At 37.9% G+C, this 20,115-nt stretch overlaps 1 long non-coding RNA gene across 1 annotated transcript; it reads right to left on the bottom strand.

Moving 5' to 3' along the window:
• On the bottom strand, window positions 1-15,347 carry LOC111193232 (uncharacterized). Its single transcript, XR_002650368.2, has 3 exons — window positions 15,244-15,347; window positions 10,110-10,203; window positions 1-607 (listed from the first exon to the last, which is right to left on the bottom strand). It is a non-coding gene; the product is annotated as an uncharacterized LOC111193232 (long non-coding RNA).
• Between the last annotated feature and the right edge of the window lie 4,768 nt (window positions 15,348-20,115).

The raw sequence follows: 20,115 nt of genomic DNA on the forward strand, positions 1-20,115 counted from the left end.
CACAGTAAACAATATATAGAACAAAAGTTCAGTTTTTAATTAACATTACCTCAGACAGAAGCATTGAAATCGATCAAGCTTGACTCTAACCTGAGATTGAGGGTATAAGACAAAAACAAAACAGTTTATGGGATTAAGAACAATCTTCAGAAACAATGTTTTTATTATTTATTTGCATTTTTCCCACACTGTCCCAACCTTTTCTGATTTCAATTTGTACAATTTTATGTCTCGTAATTTTCCAGAAGATGCCTAACCAAACTGGATCAGTGTGACTGCAAAGAGTCACAGTGCAGGTACATTTATCTGTACAGAAAAGTTTATTTTCCCTGGAAAGCTCCAAAATTTATAAGCAGAAAAGCTCAATCCGAGTTTCCGACACGTCTTCAGAGTCTTCAGCGGCTGTCAGTGTTTGTCTCAGTGTGTGAGAACCGTTTTCAGGAGCAGGCGTTCCTCCCTGTCAGCGAGGATATATGCGGAGTGCAGACACGAGGCTTGCTGAATAATAAACCCACAGCAGCTCTCAGTAGACAACAGTTCCAAATTTACAGCGTTAACTGCTTTCACCCTACTTTAACTAGTTTTCTCCTCACCTGACCCTCGTTTTCTGAAAGAGAGAGAAAAGAAAGAAAGAAAGATCATCCAGCACGGCCGCTCAGCAGAAAGAGCATTTTAAAAATTAAAAACAACATTAAAAAAATGTCTCTGCATTGTTCTCCTAAAACTGTCTGGTGTATTTGTGTTCCCAGATGTTTTTGGTGGTCGACAGGGTAGCATGGAGATTTCACGCCTCATTCATTAGGCCACTGCTCATCCTAACCAGTGACGGCTATAAAAGCACACTGAAAATGTCAAGATTCAAGATTTCACTGTCACGTCACAGAGTACAGGTGTACATGTGAGTGAAACACTAGGGTGCAGCTTCCAACAATTGCGCAGGGAACAGTATTTACAACACGTAGAATAATAAAATAAAATAGAATATACAGATAACTTTACAATACACACAATGTACACAATACACACAATAACAATGCACACAATAACTTACACTATAGACATACTGACATATGGTATTGCACAGAAATATGTTAAGTAAGACTGAATATATAAATATACAATGCTGTATAGATGTGCAGATATCTAGAGTGTGTGTGTGTGGAAGTGAGGAAATAGTCCAATAAGTGCAGGTACAGAATGACTTGTGTGGGAAGTACAGGGTGCAGAATGTTGTATGTAGGATGATATGGAAAAGTCTAGTAGGTGAAGTATAAAGTAAAGATCTGTAAAGATGATTCTTATAAGAGCAAAGACTGAATTAAATCTCTCCATTCTGGTTGTTTTACTGCCGGTGCACACATCATGGATGGAAACAAGATTATTTTTTTCACTTTTATTTTTCTGCCTAGTTTTTTTATTGTGCATAACATTTGCATCATTTAGCTGGTTTAAAAAATAGCAAAATAAAAACAACTAATAAGAGAAGAAAGAAACATGTGAGAGCATCTGTGACAGACGAAAGAGAAGAGAAAGAGGGGGCAAAAAGCATTGCTATCACAAGGAGGAGTTATTAGCATATTAACATGTTTCATCCAAAACCAATTCAGATTGATATCTGAGCTATTGAAGAAAAATCTGAGAAATGAATCTAAACGACACTCGTTTTAAAGGCTGACTCCACTGAGAGAGCTTTAGTACAAATGAAGCATTAATGTATATTGAACTGGAGAGGAGAAGACTGAATGGGTCTGAGGGTGGGAGACGCTGATGTCATCAGGTGATGGGAGGAAAAAGATGCGTTAGGGAAAAAAACAGTACGAAAGAGAAACGCAAGAGAGGGAGAGCGACGGAAAAGTGATGTTGCTGGAGGAAAAGAAGACAGCTCAGCTCATTTCTGCACCCAGTCAACTGCCCAGCTCGACTGCTGCTGCTGCCCACTACAATGTTCAGCCAGGTCTTGAGGAGCTCTTGCTTGAATGCTACTACCCCACAGTGGCTGACTGTAAAATTACAGCGTGATTGAGCACTCAAATGTACTATAACAGATACCTGTAATGTCTATATTTTTATTGTATTTCTGTGCTTTGAGTGATATAGTGCAATTTAGGTTCCATCTAGGCCATGTATTCAGTGAACAACCCTAAACCGGGCCATGTTTAACCCTCCCTGGTCGCATCAATCACTGACATCCACATGTCTTCAAAAAATAATTGCATAGGGGTGCCGAGTGGTCCAGCGTTGGAAAGTTTTGCCTATTTGCCCTCTATTGTTGGTTCGAATCCTTCTCATGCAGCTTGCCATCAGCTGCCAGAGCCCTGAGAGTGTACAACTGGCCTTGCTCTCTCTGAGTGGGTAGATAGCGCTCTTTTTACCTCATCACTCTTAGGGTGATGTTTATCAGCACAAGGAGTCTGTTAATTGTTGTATCCGAACAGAGTCGCTGCACTTTTCTCTGAGCGCACTTTGATGCTACTTGGCAATACTGCATCAGCAGCAGTTTGAAAAGAGGCAATGGCTGACTTCACGTGTCCGAGGAGACATGTGGAGACATTTGTGATGGGGGATATACTAACTAGGGAAAATTTGCCTTGCTAAATTGGGAGTAAAATGAAAGAAAATTAGAAATAAACAAAAAAAAAAACGTTTAACTCTGCTTGCTCCCATCAATCACTAACATATACATGTCTTCAAAAAATAGTTGCATGGGGGCGCCGAGTAGTCCAGCAGTCTAAAGTCTATTTGCCCTCTATTGCTGGTTTGAATCCTTCTCATGCAGCTTGCCATCAGCTGCCAGAGCCCAGAGAGAGCACAATTGGCCTAGCTCTCTGGGTAGATAGCGCTCTTTTTACCTCATCACTCTTAGGGTGATGTTGATCAGCACAAGGTGTCTGTGAGCTGACGTATCAGAACCGTATCAGGCGGTGGCTGATTTCACATGTGTCGGAGGAGGCGTGTGCAAGGTTTTTACCCTTCTTGTGTTGTGGCATCACTTGTGATGGGGGGATATAGAGCTGAGTAGCAACTGAATGGGTGGGACCATTTTTCTAGTTAAATGGGGAGAAAATTAGAAATAATAAAAAAAAACAGTTACAACTAGAAGGAAGTGTCAAATTGCAATGTTTTGTGGATGGAAGATTAAGATTACCAGGAACAATAAAATCTTAAAAATTTACAGCTAGACATACTTTACAACGGTATTGTGTAGCTCAACATGCTAATGGTTTCCTGTGCAACACATCCCAAACATAGTGTCTTGATAGTGCATTCCAAACATTGCCAAGTCTATCAATGTGGTTGGCCATGGTATAGTAATTGTGGCAGCAGTATGTGGACGAGCATTGTCCTGTTGGAATAGTGCACCAGAGGGTACATTTAGAAAATGTGGGGCCACTGTTAGCAGGACCTCATTAATGTAACTTTGGATTGTAAATGTGACTATAATAAAGACCTAAGGTGGTACTGTATGAAATTGCACCCCACACCACAATACCAAACATCTGTTACCCATGACAACAAATCCATTATGATGGTACTGACCACGGTGTCTCCACACACAGATTTGTTGGTTGCCTCCACCAAGGCAAATACAGGACTCATCACTGAAGATACCCCCCTGCCATCCTAATTCACCCATTAAGTTCATTCTTGTAGGTTTATTCCTTCTTTGTGAAAGTCTCTGTTTGACGATAAGTGTAGTATTTAACAACCCTATCTTGTTACACACTGGGTGCACTAGGCTCTAATGGTCATCTAAGCTGGTTTGCCCCACGATCACAAGAATGCATCCCATGTGCATGTGAGCTCCAGAGCAGATCTGACCTTCAATGTGATCAATCGTGTTTAAGAGCCAAAGGGGCACTGCAGTAAAGACGGCTACGCTACTGCTGATATACAGAACACACATCTTCTGCAGGACCTCACACCCCCTACACCCACACACTTACTACTGCTAATACCTGAGCACTGCTGTAACCAGTCAGACAGCTCACGCTCCTCGTCAGCAGACCCAGACCGCAGTGCAGTCACGGATCAGATCACGCACTGCTTGTGTATTCCACTCCTCAAAGTTTTGTGAAGTCCCCCCTCTGGACTGGCTGCTGCCATAAAATTGCAGAATGTCTCCTGAATATTAATATGGAGCCGGTTGTGCTGAGGACAATATTGACTAATTTTTCACAGCCATGCCCACCCACACACACACCCCCACACACTGTATTTTGGAAAAGCATACTTTTAGTTTCAAAGTGTTTTGCTCAACATCCAACTTATCTGAAGTGGAGTTCAAAGTATAGACATACTAGTGCATCTCAAAAAATTTAAATATAATTGAAAAGTTACTTTATTTCAGTAATTCAGTTCATGATTATAAATAAAATTATTATTATAAATATTATTAATAAAAACGAAAAAATCAGAAATCTCAAAAAAAAAATAGAATAATATATAAGACTAATTGGTACTTTTGGCAGTGTGATAAGTCCTGCTGGAACATGAAATCCGCATCTCCATAAAAGTTGTCAGGAGAGGGAAGCATGATGTGCTGTAGAATTTTCTGGGAAAACACTGCACTGACTTTGGACTTGATACAACACAGTGGACCATCACCAGCAGATGATATGGCTCTCAAAAAACAGCTGTATGACCTTGGTCATGGTACTTTAACTCCGTTTCAGGGTGTTGCCAACCTTCCTATAACCTAGGTCATCTTTGTGGAAAACAATTATTTTTCTCACATCTTCAGAGAGTTCTTTGACATGAGGTGCCATGTTAAATATCCATATGAGAAAACTGTACCAAAAACACCAAATGTAACAGCTCGGCTCCCCATTCATACCTGAACCCTTGTAACTCTAAGGGGACACCTGACACCAGGGAGGAACAACACAATTGGCCACAATTTAGACATGTTCACTGTGGTAGCTGCCAGCTATTTATACATTAATGCATATTTGCAGAAATGTAAGGGATAAACTCACTTTTGTAGGATACTGTGTCATATACTATGCACTTTTAGTCCAAAAAAGAAAGGAAACTTTCATTTGGGCTGCCATTTCTGGCCCAGGATCAATGAAAGCACAGGTTGACTGAGCTGATCCATGTAACGACTGCGTTTCCTCTCTCATCCATCAGACAGCAGGGCGGCACATTGAGGGCTGAGCTCAGACAGGCCATCTTTCCAGCCTTCCTCAGCTCCTGCTCACCTCCACAGGGCTCCTTCTCTGTGACAGCTCTAATACAGCCATTTATTTACTCCGGCTACTGTTAGCCAGGTCAAGGCCGAGGCCCCGCTGTGGAAAAGCACTTCCGCAGCGTCAGCACATCAAGGCCACGGCTTAATCAAGCTCAAGACGGCCAGCGCCGCTCTATCCACCTCCCAGCCATGGAGGCGACTCGGCTATAAACCTGCGTCTGAAAATGAGGTCTGCGCAGATTGTATGAGCGTCATGCTCCATTTTCAAGCAATCTGTTGTGAGTGGGGAAAGAGGGAAGGGGGGAGAGATAGTGATGCTGTAGGTATTGGAAAGAAAGATGCAGGTAGGTCTTTGGTGTTGGAGGTCACATGTATCCTCAAGGCCCATATGGAGATGAAATAGGTCAGTGCAGTTTTCTTTGCTCTCTGTGCTTCCATTGGCAGCCTAGGAGGTCTATTAAAAAACACATTCATCCAGCCCAGCCTTATCTCCACACATTCACATTAGTGCTGAGACCATACAGCTAGCTTTAACAATGTGGTTGGATAAGTGGAGCTAAAAAAAAGAGTGAGGTTACTTTTTAAAGGTTGCTTGTTTGGTCTAAACCAATATAGTAAGTGTGAAGTAGGCCATAAACCACAGTCCAGACCAAAAGACAAAAATTTGGTCCAACCACATAAGGTGGTCTTGGTCTTTTGCTGTGCAAAAAACACTTTTGGACCAAATACATATTGTACAGTTAAGGCAGGATACTGTTACTACCTAAACACTAGAAGAAGAAAAAGTGCTAGTGTTGTGCCAAAAGCTGATTTCCTTTCACATTTACACACATCATACAGGAGTATGGCAGCAACAGATTACGCTGGTGATTCCTCTTTCCATTGTATCTATAGAACAACCCTTATTTATAAGCAGAAATAAAAAGAATCTGAGGGAAATCCATTACACTCCCTCTGCTGCATGCCGCACATGAACTTGAAGTGTTTATGACCTTGCAGTTTGGAAGAGAGGCAGAATTTGGCACAACACCTGGAAAGGAAACTTGCCGAATTGACATCATGCTGCCGTCTGACGCACGTCTTTCTACAAACCAATCAAATCTCTAATATGGGGAACCACAGCTCACGTAAGCGATGACTTGACTCATTTTACAGGAGTTTCAGCTTTTCTAGATGTTCCATTGTACTGTACTTAAGAACCCTGCCCATACTGGTGCTGTTACCCTGCATACTGTTTGGAAACCCCTTTTCAGACTTTCTAAGTGGATGTTTTATTGAGCAAAATTATCTTTAAATGCCACATTTTAGGTTTTAATGTTTATTTGTTCCCATACAAATTAAGCAAATAAATATTTTGCACAGTACTGTAACAGGTAAATTAGGTGACAATTAGTATTTTTCGCTCGGCATCTGAAGTAAAAGAAGCATGTGGAATGACATTAAATATACTATACATATTTACACATTAATCTGCATGAACAATGTTTTAATTATTGCTTTTGGGATGTCACAAATCAGCGCATCTATACATATTCAAATCTTCAGCCTAGATTTAATTCAACTGTGAATATCCCCGGTAATGTCATAAGACTTATATCTAGTGCTTTTTAAGTGACCTGTGCTACAGTTAAGCCAGACAATATATAGGTAAATTACATATCGTCACTGTCATTCAAAAATGTGTGAGAAAAATCTCCAGAATGGCAAATTTACAGAAAAAAATAAATAACCTCAACTTGGAAGTCAATATAAAATATTTAATTCCAAATAGTTTTGGAGCACTTCCATTGGTCCATATATCATGAAATCTGGATGCAAATGTAAAGAACTGCCAGATAAAAAACATCAAAATGTGAAAAACAGCAAAAAAGGGGAAATCATGTTTTTGCATAACAGTGACCAAATACTAGTTTTACACTGCAAAAAAATTCATTGGCAAAAACTAGGAAAATGCTTAAATTAAGCCAAAATAATAAGCCAATGGGGTGAGCAAATTTCTTAAAATAATCAAAATGAGTCATGCAAGACTAAAATCAGGCACAACATTTTGTCTTAAATGTGCACGCAAGAATCAGAATAACTTGACCGGTGACTTTTTGTATTTATTTCGAGTTCAAATTATACGATTTGTTTCCTAAAATAAGTAAAACAATCTTACACTTACACAATGCTTAATAAGACAATTTATATATAATTAATAAGACAATTATTAATAAGACAATTATTAATAAGACAATTATAAATAATTATCAAAGCAAAAAAAATAAGATTGATTACCTTGAAATGAGATAAATTCACTTGCTAAGATTTAGGTGTTTTCTTTTTATAATTTTATTTCTTTTTTTTCTATTTTCTTCCCAACTTACACAGCCAATTACCCAACCCATTCATTCGGACTCCCCCATCAATAGTAATGCCCCTACACCAGGAGGGGGAAGACTAGAACATGCTTCCTCCAATAAATATGAAGATTGAGTTTATTTGCAGTGTAGGAATACAGTACAGGAAACATAAGACAGGCTAAATACATGTTGCTATATGACTGTGTAAAAAAAATATTATTTTTAATATATAAAACCACTCACAAATTATGAGTTGGCCTCAAGGAAGGAGAAGAAGGTAAATGTATGATATAGGTCTTTTAATTGGGCTTAGACTCATGAAAGCCTGTGATGCTAACTGTAGTCCCTTTTAAACCCAACTTGGATGTCTTGTGTGTGTTATGTCTTTTTATTTTGGGCTAGCTCATATAAAAATATATTTAGTATCTTATAAGGCGGCCTACTGTTGACCGTCACACAATTACAGAAGCTCAGAGTTTATAGCATTCCCTCACAGTCATGTGGAGCAGATCACTTCCTCATGATCACATTTATCACATCATTTGGAATCAGATTAAGTAACACATTTTTGGCAACTCATCCCAGGTTATTTTTGCTAACCTCGGCTGCTTTGGAAGATATTCACAGTACAGTGCATTCTTATAGCACAACACTCCGCCCACACACACACACAGGTATCCAGCTGGAGTGTGCAGCATGAGGGAAGTGCTCGGTGGATAATGACTGATTACTCCAGCGTGGCTGACATTGCACTCCACAGGAAGCCAAAGGCAATGAAGAAGATCCAGTGCCAGATTTAGAGCCAGCAGCTGCTCTGCCCTGCACCGCCCCACACATCTGCCAAGTTATCTGGGCAGGGCTCTGAGGTGACTCTTGCACCAGCACTGCTACCACAGACACACACACACACACATACAAACTCAGCCCTTTGCAAAAAATACTTTTAGCAATATGGTTGAAACAGTTTAAACGGCTGGGTTAGCAACACTGCATCTGTAACTGCATGGTATAGAACCATGTGATAAACCATGCTTAGTCTCACCCACTGACTGTTGATTAGAATAAGAAATGACTAAATCAGCAAATCCAACACAATACAAAATATGCAGACACTATATGCTATGCTATATGTACAAATGTTTATGGACATTGCTTCCAGTGAATTAATTGAGTTACACACTGATGACACACATGTGCAAATGCAGGCACCTAGAATTGTCTAGTGACTGTAAAGAAGTACAGTCAATAGAATTGAATGAGCTCACCGTAGCAGATAAACATGAATATTGTGAGACTATGAGCTAGAAATGTACATTTCCTTACCAAATCGATATAAAATTTTGCAGTAACGCACAGCTCTAGTGATAATGTGGGTTTCGAAGGATTCCTAACATTATTAAAGTAAAATATGTTACAAAGTAAAAGGGATGTATGAAAAAATAATACTACAGTAGATACAAATACAGCATTTTAGCACTTAAGTACCGTAGTGAAATAAAAAAAAATACTAGATACAGATACAGCATTTTAGTACTTAAGTACAGTAGTGAAGTAGTTCTATTTTGTGACTATACTTCTCTTTTGGTGATACAATACATAGGTTGTTATTCAAAATATTGTCATATATTGTGATACTGTAATCAAGGTGATACATTTAATGTTTTAATGTAAATGTTTTAAAAAAAAAAAACTTCATAAAAACACTACTATTTATTTTACTTCATGTTTTTAACGTAACATTGCTGCAACCTCACTTGTGTCAATAAATTTTATGTTTAGTTTTTGTTTAGGGAATGTTACTTTTAACGTTTACAGAATGTTTGTATTCGTCTAGCTGTGAACATTACGTGAAAAATGCAAACTGTTATTATGTCACATGATTACAGAAACATTATTTCTGTAACATTACAGGCTAACCTTCCTGGAACTTTACAAAAACATTGCTAAGTGTTCTTATAACGTTCTTTTTTAGCTGGGATGGTGCAGTAAGTAATGTGCCAGGCCCAGAAAATCAGCAATAGATTCAGTTTAAATATGTTAATATAGAATGTCTCATAATGCTGATTTAAAACACTATGGACAGAAGTGCTACATTTCATGCAGTTGTTGTATAAAGCATCAGCATCAGTGTTAGAAAAAATCATAACCAAATATATAAACCACAGATTCCTTTATGCTAAGCATATGCAGAGCTTTTCTGATTAAACTAAATCAGAACTAATTTAAATGCTAGGCTTATATACAGCCTTTTATTTCTATGTATAAAATAAGGTAAAATGTGGCCTTGACATTAAATAATGGGTACTTTGTGCAATCTACACCATTAGAAATGTAGTGTTATAGTATATCTAGTATATCTGTATAACCCTCACCCTCTGCACTGTAACAGAGCACACTCAGCCTGGGTTCTCTGTATTTGTGAGAAACGTCTTAACTGCAGTTCTGCTGTGAGCTTTAAGCAGGAAGCAGTGAGGGTGTACAATTTCAAATGCACAATTTTCGGGATGCACTAAAATATTCATCATCCTGCTGAACAACGTGAAGAAGGAGCAGGATGCCTAAGCTGGATTAATCACCTTTGGGTAGAGCCGGTCTCAGCTGCAGTGCTCGCAGGAAAAGCGAGCGGACGCTGGGGTGAAGGCAGGATAAAGCCCAGCACGGAGGGGTTACCTGTAATCACAGATGTGGAACGAGAAAGGGGGGATTAAATAGGAGAGAAGGAGGAGAAAGAGAGGGAGAGAGATGGTGCTGTACAGCCTAGGCGTGTCTGAGCTCCCTGTGGACTCCATCCCTCTCCACTGAAGGTGACACTTTTCTGCACAGGCCGTGTTTATTCACACAGCCTGGAGGTGAAAATGAGCTGGTGCAAAGGGCACCACTATATCATTAAATACTATGAAACGTGCCTGTGTGTACTGTGCCTAAAGTGAGCACTTTAAAGAAACTATACAGGGGGATGCATTATATATATATATATATATATATATATATATATATATATATATATATATATATATATATATATATATATATATCAGCATAAATTGATTTCCACCGCTAGTACCAACCAAAAAAAAATATCAGAATGCGTCATTAGATACTAAAGAAACATGCTAAGTTTGGCAAACACTGGCATCCACAAACCAATTCAGACTCCACAATCTAAAATACTCTCTATTTTGGCCTTGTTGTTCTTTTTAAAAACTAGAGAAGTGATCATGTTTTGGATCTTTACATTTGTGCTAAACTGTGTTATTTTTCCCACTATTGCTTAAAGGTTTTTAAATGCATAACTATAACATTCCAAAACCCTGCATAACCTTAATAGCATAAAACCATAAATGTTTTCCTCTACTGTCTGTTAAGTCCACCCGTTTATCTCTTAAAGAGACGGAATTTCTTTAAAATTTTTCATATTTTGCATTTTTTTTATTTAACTGATACTTCACATACTTGAACACTTCACAATGAACAATCTGTATTCAAAGTTAAAAAGAAACAATTAATAAAACATGTTTTAATATAAATAAACTTCCACTAGGATTATCTTACATTAATAATTGTTTTATTTTACATTTTTAAATATCTTTTTAATGAAAAGTTACATTTGAAGAAGAAAAAATGTCGTTAATCACAGAAAATTGTGCGATTACTTAGTTTTCTTTCTTCAAAATGATTGACAACCCTAATATGAACACATCCTTATCCTTTACTAACATACTAACAATGAATCAAACAATCAACATACCACTTGAACACTGTTCTGCATGTAAAATCCATTCCCACCACCATATTACACTGAATATAAATGATGAGTTAAATTATGAAGTAAAGCAGATTTTACAGCATTTTATAGCTTCCTCTTTTTAAAAAAAAGCTTGAATTTGCTTGTTTTGGAGGATTTAAACCCTCTACACACACTGCTACAGATTGGTTTTACGTCAGAGAGGAGAGAATATGAATTAGTTTGGTGCACTAGAGCAAACACACAGCTAAGGGAGGAGCAAAGCTGTGAACAAATTCCTTCCAATATAATGATTTATTTAAAGCTGTGTTTCTCTCTGCTGTTTAAACTCACTGCAGACTCAGGAGTCCTGTGAGTCAGCTGCCACAGATACCTGGAGCTCTGGCTCCGTCTGGTGCTGACCTGCAGTTACAGCACAGCAGCAGCATCACTGAACACACCCAGGCCTAGAAAACAGCCTAGAGGAGTGTGAAGGCCTGTACATCAGCACTGTATATCTTGCACCATTTTAAATGTACAATTTTATGCTTTTTAAGACCTCAATAAATAAAATTTAAGACCCAAAAATGTAGTCATAAATAAACTTGTTGTTTTCCATTTGTTATTAAAATATATATATATTTTTTTGTTCCATTATGATACAAAACAGAGCCAATATAACATATAAGTTAGTATGCGAGCCAACTCACCGCTATTCTTTGATAGCTCTCCATTAAGTTCTCTCCCCGGTATCATAGCTAACTCGCCACCAAAGTTAGTATATTACTAGCTTGCTGCTAATGTTAGCTAGCTCTCTGTTAGCCTTAGTTCTATTTAGTTAACGTAGTTAACTTGATGCTAATCTTAGTTCTCTCCCCAGTAACATAGCTAACACCACTAACCTTAATTCTCTTCCTGGTAACGTAGCTAACTCAAAGCTAACTTTAGTATGTTAACTAGCTTTCTGCTAATTTTAGTTATCTCCCCGGTAACATAGCTAACACACCACTAACCTTAATTCTCTTCCTGGTAACGTAGCTAAATCAAAGCTAACATTAGTATGTTATCTATCTTTCTGCTAACCTTAATTCTCTTCCTGGTAACATAGCTAACACATCACTAACCTTAATTCTCTTCCTGGTAATGTAGCTCTCTCAAAGCTAACATTAGTATGTTAACTAGCTTTCTGCTAACCTTAATTCTCACCCTGGTAACATAGCTAACTCTACGCTAATGTTAGTATGTTATATAGCTCACCACTAATGTTAGCTAGCTCGCTGCTAACCTTAGTTCCCCCCCAGATTGGATGTTTACTGAGGGCCACTGTGTATCCCCCCCAAAAAATTATATCTACAGCAAATTTACAGTTAATTAAGGAAATTTAAGACCTTAATTACCTGGATTTTAATTTAACCTACAGGAACCCTGGTATATATGACAACACACAAACACAACACAGCAATGATCTGTTAATCAGTTATTCTAAGACTATATCGCTCTAAACGAGGCAGGGAGCGTTTAGTTACAGAGAGAAAGAGAGAGAAATACAAAGATATGGAGGAAGAGGGAGAGAGATTGAGTCACTGCTAGAGGATGAGTTATGATAGACTTGCTGTCATGCCTGAGGTGTTTTACGAGGCACTTATTTATCCACCTGAGTGCTGCTGCTAGATCATAGATTTCACCATCATTACCATACACACACTCCCCTGCTCTCAGTTGGGGAGTGTGTGACACTATATATATATATATATATATATATATATATATATATATATATATATATATATATATATATATATATAAACTGTGTTACTATATTGCTGCTGTTACAGTTGGTGAGATCACAGATATTATACAGATGTATACTCCCATCTGCTGGTGCTGAGGCTATATAAGCCATTACATTTATATATATATATATATATATATATATATATATATATATATATATATATATATATATATATATATATATATATATTGGAAAATTAGGTGCCTGATCATGGCTTTATACATGGATAAAGCTCTTTTCAGACCGGCAGCTCAATTTGCCATATTTGAGCAGTTCACATTTATCAGGTGTATTCAGCTTCAAGGCTGTACACTATATTATTTATTTATGTATAATATCACTGGGCACTAATATGAGCACAGCACTTGCATAGCAGGGAACTTTTTGCTCTAATATTGTAGTTTAATTCATATTCCTATTATTTTATATTTTCTTGTATATATAGATAACACGGCTCTCCAAACCATCATTGACCATCAGTAATGGTTTTATTTAATTTGTGTATCCTCTGGGTTTATGCACAGAATAAAATACAAAAGAAGATTATAACTTAAATTTAAACAATTTAAGACCTATAATTTTTCTAAAAGTCTATATTGTAGTGTCATTTATTCCATAATAACTGTTGGGAAGATTAAGGATGCATTTCTAAAACACACACTATATACAACTACACACAACTAACACAATAGGATGACAAACCCTTTTTTACACCTAGTCACTTCACCTTTTTTTTAAATATCAGTATTTAATAATTTAAAAAAAGCAGTAATTATATCTTGATAAGGTCAAGCCTCATAACACTGCAAGTCTAAATGCACCTAGAAGCATTTAAAATAATCTGATACAATGTAAATGCACCCATCTGTCTGTGCTTTAACAGAGTGACATCCAATTAGTGTGTGGATCAGCAGTTATTACAGGCATTTTGGTTTAATTGGGAGGGTTTTGGTGGTTTCTGGTGTAATTTTCTCTTTCATACGGGGTCCTCTGTGATTTTATTCCTGTACAGAACGACCATGTATTTGTTTTTCTCAAAAAATCACAGGCTGAATTACAGACTGTTTTTTGCTGAACAGAAATTTTAGTCCTGTCCAGACTCTTCTTGAGTCTCGGATTTTCATCACCTCACATTCAATAAAATAGCTATTTGTCCACTGCCATTACACTTTGGGTGCACGATTCCACGGAGATCCACAAACACAACAGGGAGTGGAAATGGAGGAGCTATTGAAAGCCATGTTACATGACTGAGAAAGCCTAAAAAAAACTGATCCTTCTGTTTTTTCAATTGCAGTTCGGATGCAAAAGTTTTATCATTGAGTAGTGTGAAATATTTTTTACAGACGCCCCCTAAAACTAATCCTGTCTGGATAGAGTTAGGGCGTTTTCACACCAGCACTGTTTGGTCCGGTTAAAACGAACTCTGGTCCGTTTGTAACTTTAGTGCGGTTCGATTGAGCAGGTGTGAAAACTGTAATCGCACTCGGGTGCGGATCAAAAGAACCGGACCGAGACCAGCTAGAGGAGGTGGTCTCGGTCCGGTACCAAACGAACTCTGGAGCGGTTCGCTTTGGTGAGAACGTGATCCAGTCTCGATCCGACCCAGCTATTAAATATAGTCCATTTATTTGAGCTAAACGGCTGATGAGACGCAGTCTAAACTGATATTTTAGCCAGATAACGCTAATTACCACAGATGTGAACAAACGCTGTGTCCATGCGCGCGCCATCTGCGCTGCATTCACTGCTCACAGCCGCGTGACTCTGTTTACTATATTTACATCTGCGCTGCACATAGAAACGCTATGTTTAAAAGCGCAACGTTTCAGCGTTCAGTGTAAAAATACATATATGCGCTGGAACACAGAATCTTCTCGCTATATTTACGTTTTTTGTATATGTATATTTACTTCCACGCCAGACCACGCTCTGACCAATCACAGGACACAGCCTGCTGGCGTGTTTATTGGTGCGCATTTTGGTGCGTTTACATTTATGCCTGTGTGAAACCAGACTAAACAGAGGGAGAAAACGCTCCAAGTAAACGAACTCATCAACTGATTCGGACCAGAGAAACGAACTACAGGTGTGAAAACGCCCTAGAGAGACTAACGCATTTACACTGCTACAATATTTGTCTCAGGGTGCTTTCAGGGTGATAGTCCTACATCCTTTCATCATCACTTACGTATCGATGCGTTTTCCTTAACTTGACGCCGATTGGTTTTGAACAGAATCATTTCGTCTCCATAGTAGTGCTGCTATTGTATCCTCGGCTCATTTTTCCTGCTTTCCGGTTATTTTGAGAGGTAGCCTGCAGGAAGGCGGAGTTGGACGTCCAGTGCGTCTAGCTCCGCCCACTTTGTTAGCGTCATGCCGCCCAGTCCCGCCCACTTTGTCAGCATCATGTCTTAGCTCCGCCTCTGAACGGATGTAAACAATGTACAGGGCAGTTAGCGGACTGTGCCGCGTCGTCGAAAAGGGTGCTGCAGACCGGAGCCCCAGTGGGCGTGGCTTAAAGGCGGAGCATGTGTCAATCATTTTCGACTGCAGCCAATCAGATACTACACTTTCGTTTTCAATCACTTTTTATTAAGCCAATCCTCAGACAGACCAAGCTGTCCATTATTTTTTACTGCAGCCAATCACCTTAACAGATCTGTCAAAAGAAGGCGGAAACTGCGGTGCTACCGGTTAAACGTAGCGCGATTTAAGCTTCTGAACAGCGACGAAGCTGAATGTGTATTTTACAAAATACTATATTAACAGTTTAAAAACATTTATGTGCTACTGTAGTTAGTCCTGCCTATATGCCGCTCTTAAACAGAAGTAACTGAATGAAAACGTTAGAAAAGCTCTGACTTTAGATATTTTTAAATCAAAGATTAAAATACTCGTTTTTCTGGAATGGCACTTTCGTGTTTTTTAATCGTGTATAGGTGTGTGTGTGTGTGTGTGTACATATATATATATATATATATATATATATATATATATATATATATATATATATATATATACACACATATACACGATGCAATTACTGCAATGAAGGAAAAAACCCCACAAAAGTGCCATTCCAGAAAAACGAGTATTTTAATCTTTGATTTAAAAATATCTAAAGTCAGAGCTTTTCTAACGTTTTCATTCAGTTACTTCTGTTTAAGAGCGGCATATAGGCAGGACTAACTACAGTAGCACATAAATGTTTTTAAACTGTTAATATAGTATTTTGTAAAATACACATTCAGCTTCATCGCTGTTCAGAAGCTTAAATCGCGCTACGTTTAACCGGTAGCAATGCAGTTTCCGCCTTCTTTTGACAGATCTGTTAAGGTGAAAGTGGCTGAACAGTGGCTGCAGTAAAAAATGATGGACAGCTTGGTCTGTCTGAGGATTGGCTTAATAAAAAGTGATTGACAACGAAAGTGTAGTATCTGATTGGCTGCAGTCGAAAATGATTGACACATGCTCCGCCCTTTAGCCACGCCCACTGGGGCTCCGGTCTGCAGCATTACATAGATGGCGTCGTCCGGCTCTAATACTGTGTATACACTACAAGCTTGCGAGATTGACAAGGCGTGGCGTGGACAAAGTGGGTGGGACTGGACGCGCTGGACGTCCAACTCCGCCTTCCCGCAGGCTGCAGTCAGTAGTTGTTTATTTAAGCAATAGAACACAAGAGGGAGTGTGTTATCGCGAAATAACATCACGGCTGTGATTTGGTCGCAGGCACGAGCCGAAGGCGAGTGTTCTATTGCTTTTATACAACAGTTTCTTTTTTTTTTACTAAATAAATAAAGAAAATAAATCAAAGAACTTTAAGAAATTCAGTTTGAATATGCTTTAATATGGACTGAGCCTTCCGCCAAAAAGTAGTTCCACCACAACTTAACTACATACAGTGTATGGTAAGGCAGACTAACACCACGAAAGTTAGCTTGAAAGCAAAATTGGGAATACTGAAGATGGTAACGTTAGGAGCGTGAAATAACGCTAATACACTCCTCTCCTGCTCCGTGGAGTCGTCTTCAAGTGAAAGCCGCGAATTTTAGCATTTCTGCTTATTTTCCTGGGTGGTGTTGGTTTTAGCTAGCTGGCTGGACTGTGGTTAGGTTAGCGTAGCTTGCTTTAGCTCAGCATTAACTTAGCTTAGCCTAGCCTGGCTGGTTAGCGTTCTGACTGTAAGACGGCATTAACCGAGCGATTTTCGTTCCCTTTTTTCCACGAAAGACGAGTCAGTGCTGCGGGCGAGCGTGCCGCCGCTGAGCGCTAGTCTGTGCTAAGCTAACGCTGCTGCGGGTCCTGTGTATATACGCCGTTACTCGGCAACGCGTCGGCGGAGAGATACAAGTTTAGTGTGAGAAGGCCGTGATGTTATCACGAAATATCATCACGGCTTCTCAACCAATCAGATTGTGAGGTCGGAACTAACTGTTGTATAATTTTCTTTATCTGCTGCCGTTGCTGAGGAACGCCTGCTCAGCTTCCTGTAATTGGTCCGAAAGTTCGAACCATTTAGAAAAGCGCTTTCACACTGCAGGCGAACCGGACCATGGTTCAGAAGATCCAGACCGAGACCACTTCTCTTGGTCGGACAAAAATCCGGTCCTTTGGTCCGGACAGTGGTTCGCGGCCGCTTTCACAACTGCTACTTTGGTTCGGACCAAACTGAAAAGTCCAAAAATCCGGACCAAACGAGGCAGGTGTGAAAACACCTTCAAATGTGTCTCGAACCATTTGAGATGGATTTAAGCAATCAGATGATAATTTAATAATTAAATGTGTCTTTGGTTTATTTACATCTGTATTTCTACATGGTTTGGTTTGATCTAGATCTAATCTTGATAAAGAAGAGGCAAAAAGAAAAAAGTCAAGGCACAAAGTTGTTAAGACAGCAGCAGGCCTAAAAGATCCAGCTTCATAATAATGAATATACAAACGGACAATTTGTTATTTTTTTGTACTTTTTATTTTTTTGCAAAAGAAAGTGGGGAATAAAGCATTTTAATTACTTACTAAAATATCTTAGTTTATATTACTATAAAGGTGTTGGTCAGCTGTACAAGTTTGTAATTTTTTGTATATTAGCTTCATACATCTTTAATATGATGACCTTCACTTAGCAGTCACTGAATGGAGAAATGATTTAATAATTAGTTATATTTAAGGCTCAAATAACAACAAAATAATAAAAACACATTTTATTCCTCCTCCTCCTCTTTACTTTGCAGTGTTTGTTAGTCAAAGCAGACAGTGGTGTGTATTAAAGCAGGGGAAACACTGAACTGTGGAATTTTACTGTACAGAATCAATAACAAACATTTATCAAATATTTACCTTAAGCCTATTGGAAGTTACATTTTTGCTATAATAACCTGAACATTAAACTGTACATTCAACATGTTTGAGGGGACCAGCAGTTGAAGGCAACGTCAATCTTAAAAAGCAGTCAATCATACAGGGTGTCCAATACACTCACATATAAAGCTGTGTAGAAATGAAGATACATGAACAGTAGAACAGTAGCTATGTTTCCATCCAAAGATTTATGAGGTTGAAATGTTTGTAGATGTAGACTCTGAAACAAAAAAAATATCTAATACTCCTTAAATATCAACTAAACCATTTTGATTTTGCAGGAATATTTTGTAATTATAGAAAAAAAATAGTCATGTGACCGATTTCCCTCACATTCATTTATCCCTGCAGATGCTGTTAATGGGAAGTTCTCAAGCTGTTTAATATGGAGGCCGGGAAAGGCAGAGGATAAAAAAATAAATAAAATCAAGCTAACAATAAATACAGCAGTTTGTGCTCACGCTTCCTGTAATTTGAGTGAACGATTCAATTCCAGTCATAAATAAAGGAAATAAACATTTTACTGATGCAGGATGACTGTATATGTGTTATATAAACCATATCAAGTCAAAGTAATGATGTAATGTTAGGTCCAACTGTGCACTGTAAAAATGAGAAAAAAGGTAATATAAAAATGTATATAATGCAGTGTGTGACTGTTGTCTGTGTCTCATATAAGAGTTGCTTTAAAAAGATGGGATCATTTGCAGAATGTCTAAAGGCTTGTTTATATACTCAATTTTGAAGTCAGACATATGTATATGAATAGAGGTTTCTAGAGGCTTCTGTTCTTTGTTTACATTAATTCTGTACATATTTGTGTATCTTCTCTGAAAGCTTACTGGTACACAGTGAACAGAGCAGTACCACTGGAAATTGTGAGAGCAATGTCACTCCCATGTTGCAGAGAGAAACATGAATTTTGCTATATGAGCACAGAAAAGAATAGAAAATAAGTCAGAACCCTTCAAAGAAATAAAATAAAAACACATTTTATTAGTTTAAATACCAGGATCTCTATTGTCACCATGTTTGTTTTGGCCAGAACTTGATTCTGTGCTGCCCTCTAGTGGTTAAATGGAAGTATGAAGGCAGTGATGTGGGTCACAATATTTGATAATAACATTTAAATTTAAATCTTCCTAGGGATTTATGGTGGCCCCTGTTCTTTTTTATTGTCTTCTTAAGTAAATTAATTTATTAATTCACTCAAGTAAATTATTCAAGTGCTCATTATTATTTTTTATTCTTTTTATTATTATTATTATTATTATTATTATTATTATATTTTTTTTTTACCACTGATTTGCTTTCTTTTAAATCTTGTTTTGTTTTATTGTACAGCACTTTGGTCGACACTTGATGTCTTTTAAATGTGCTTTATAAATAAATTGACCTGACTTGACTTGACTTGACTTAAAAAAAATATTAAGATGGAAACATGTGAAACGTAAGTGTTCCTCTGTAAACAACACGAGTGACTAGTGGGACTCTGCTAATTACATCAAATAAATTGACATTATGATTTTTTTTTGTTGTTGCTAATGTTGGTGGGTAGCAAACAAACAAAAAAAAATTTCTTTACACATTTTCATTATTTCTCTTATATACATTACCCAAAAAGCTGATGGAAACGTAGCTAATGTAGCTTAATATTTAACACAATGACAGCAAGGGTTCATCAACAATACATTCAAAA

Source organism: Astyanax mexicanus, chromosome 14, assembly GCF_023375975.1.
Source record: "Astyanax mexicanus isolate ESR-SI-001 chromosome 14, AstMex3_surface, whole genome shotgun sequence".
Lineage (NCBI taxonomy): Eukaryota > Metazoa > Chordata > Actinopteri > Characiformes > Acestrorhamphidae > Astyanax > Astyanax mexicanus.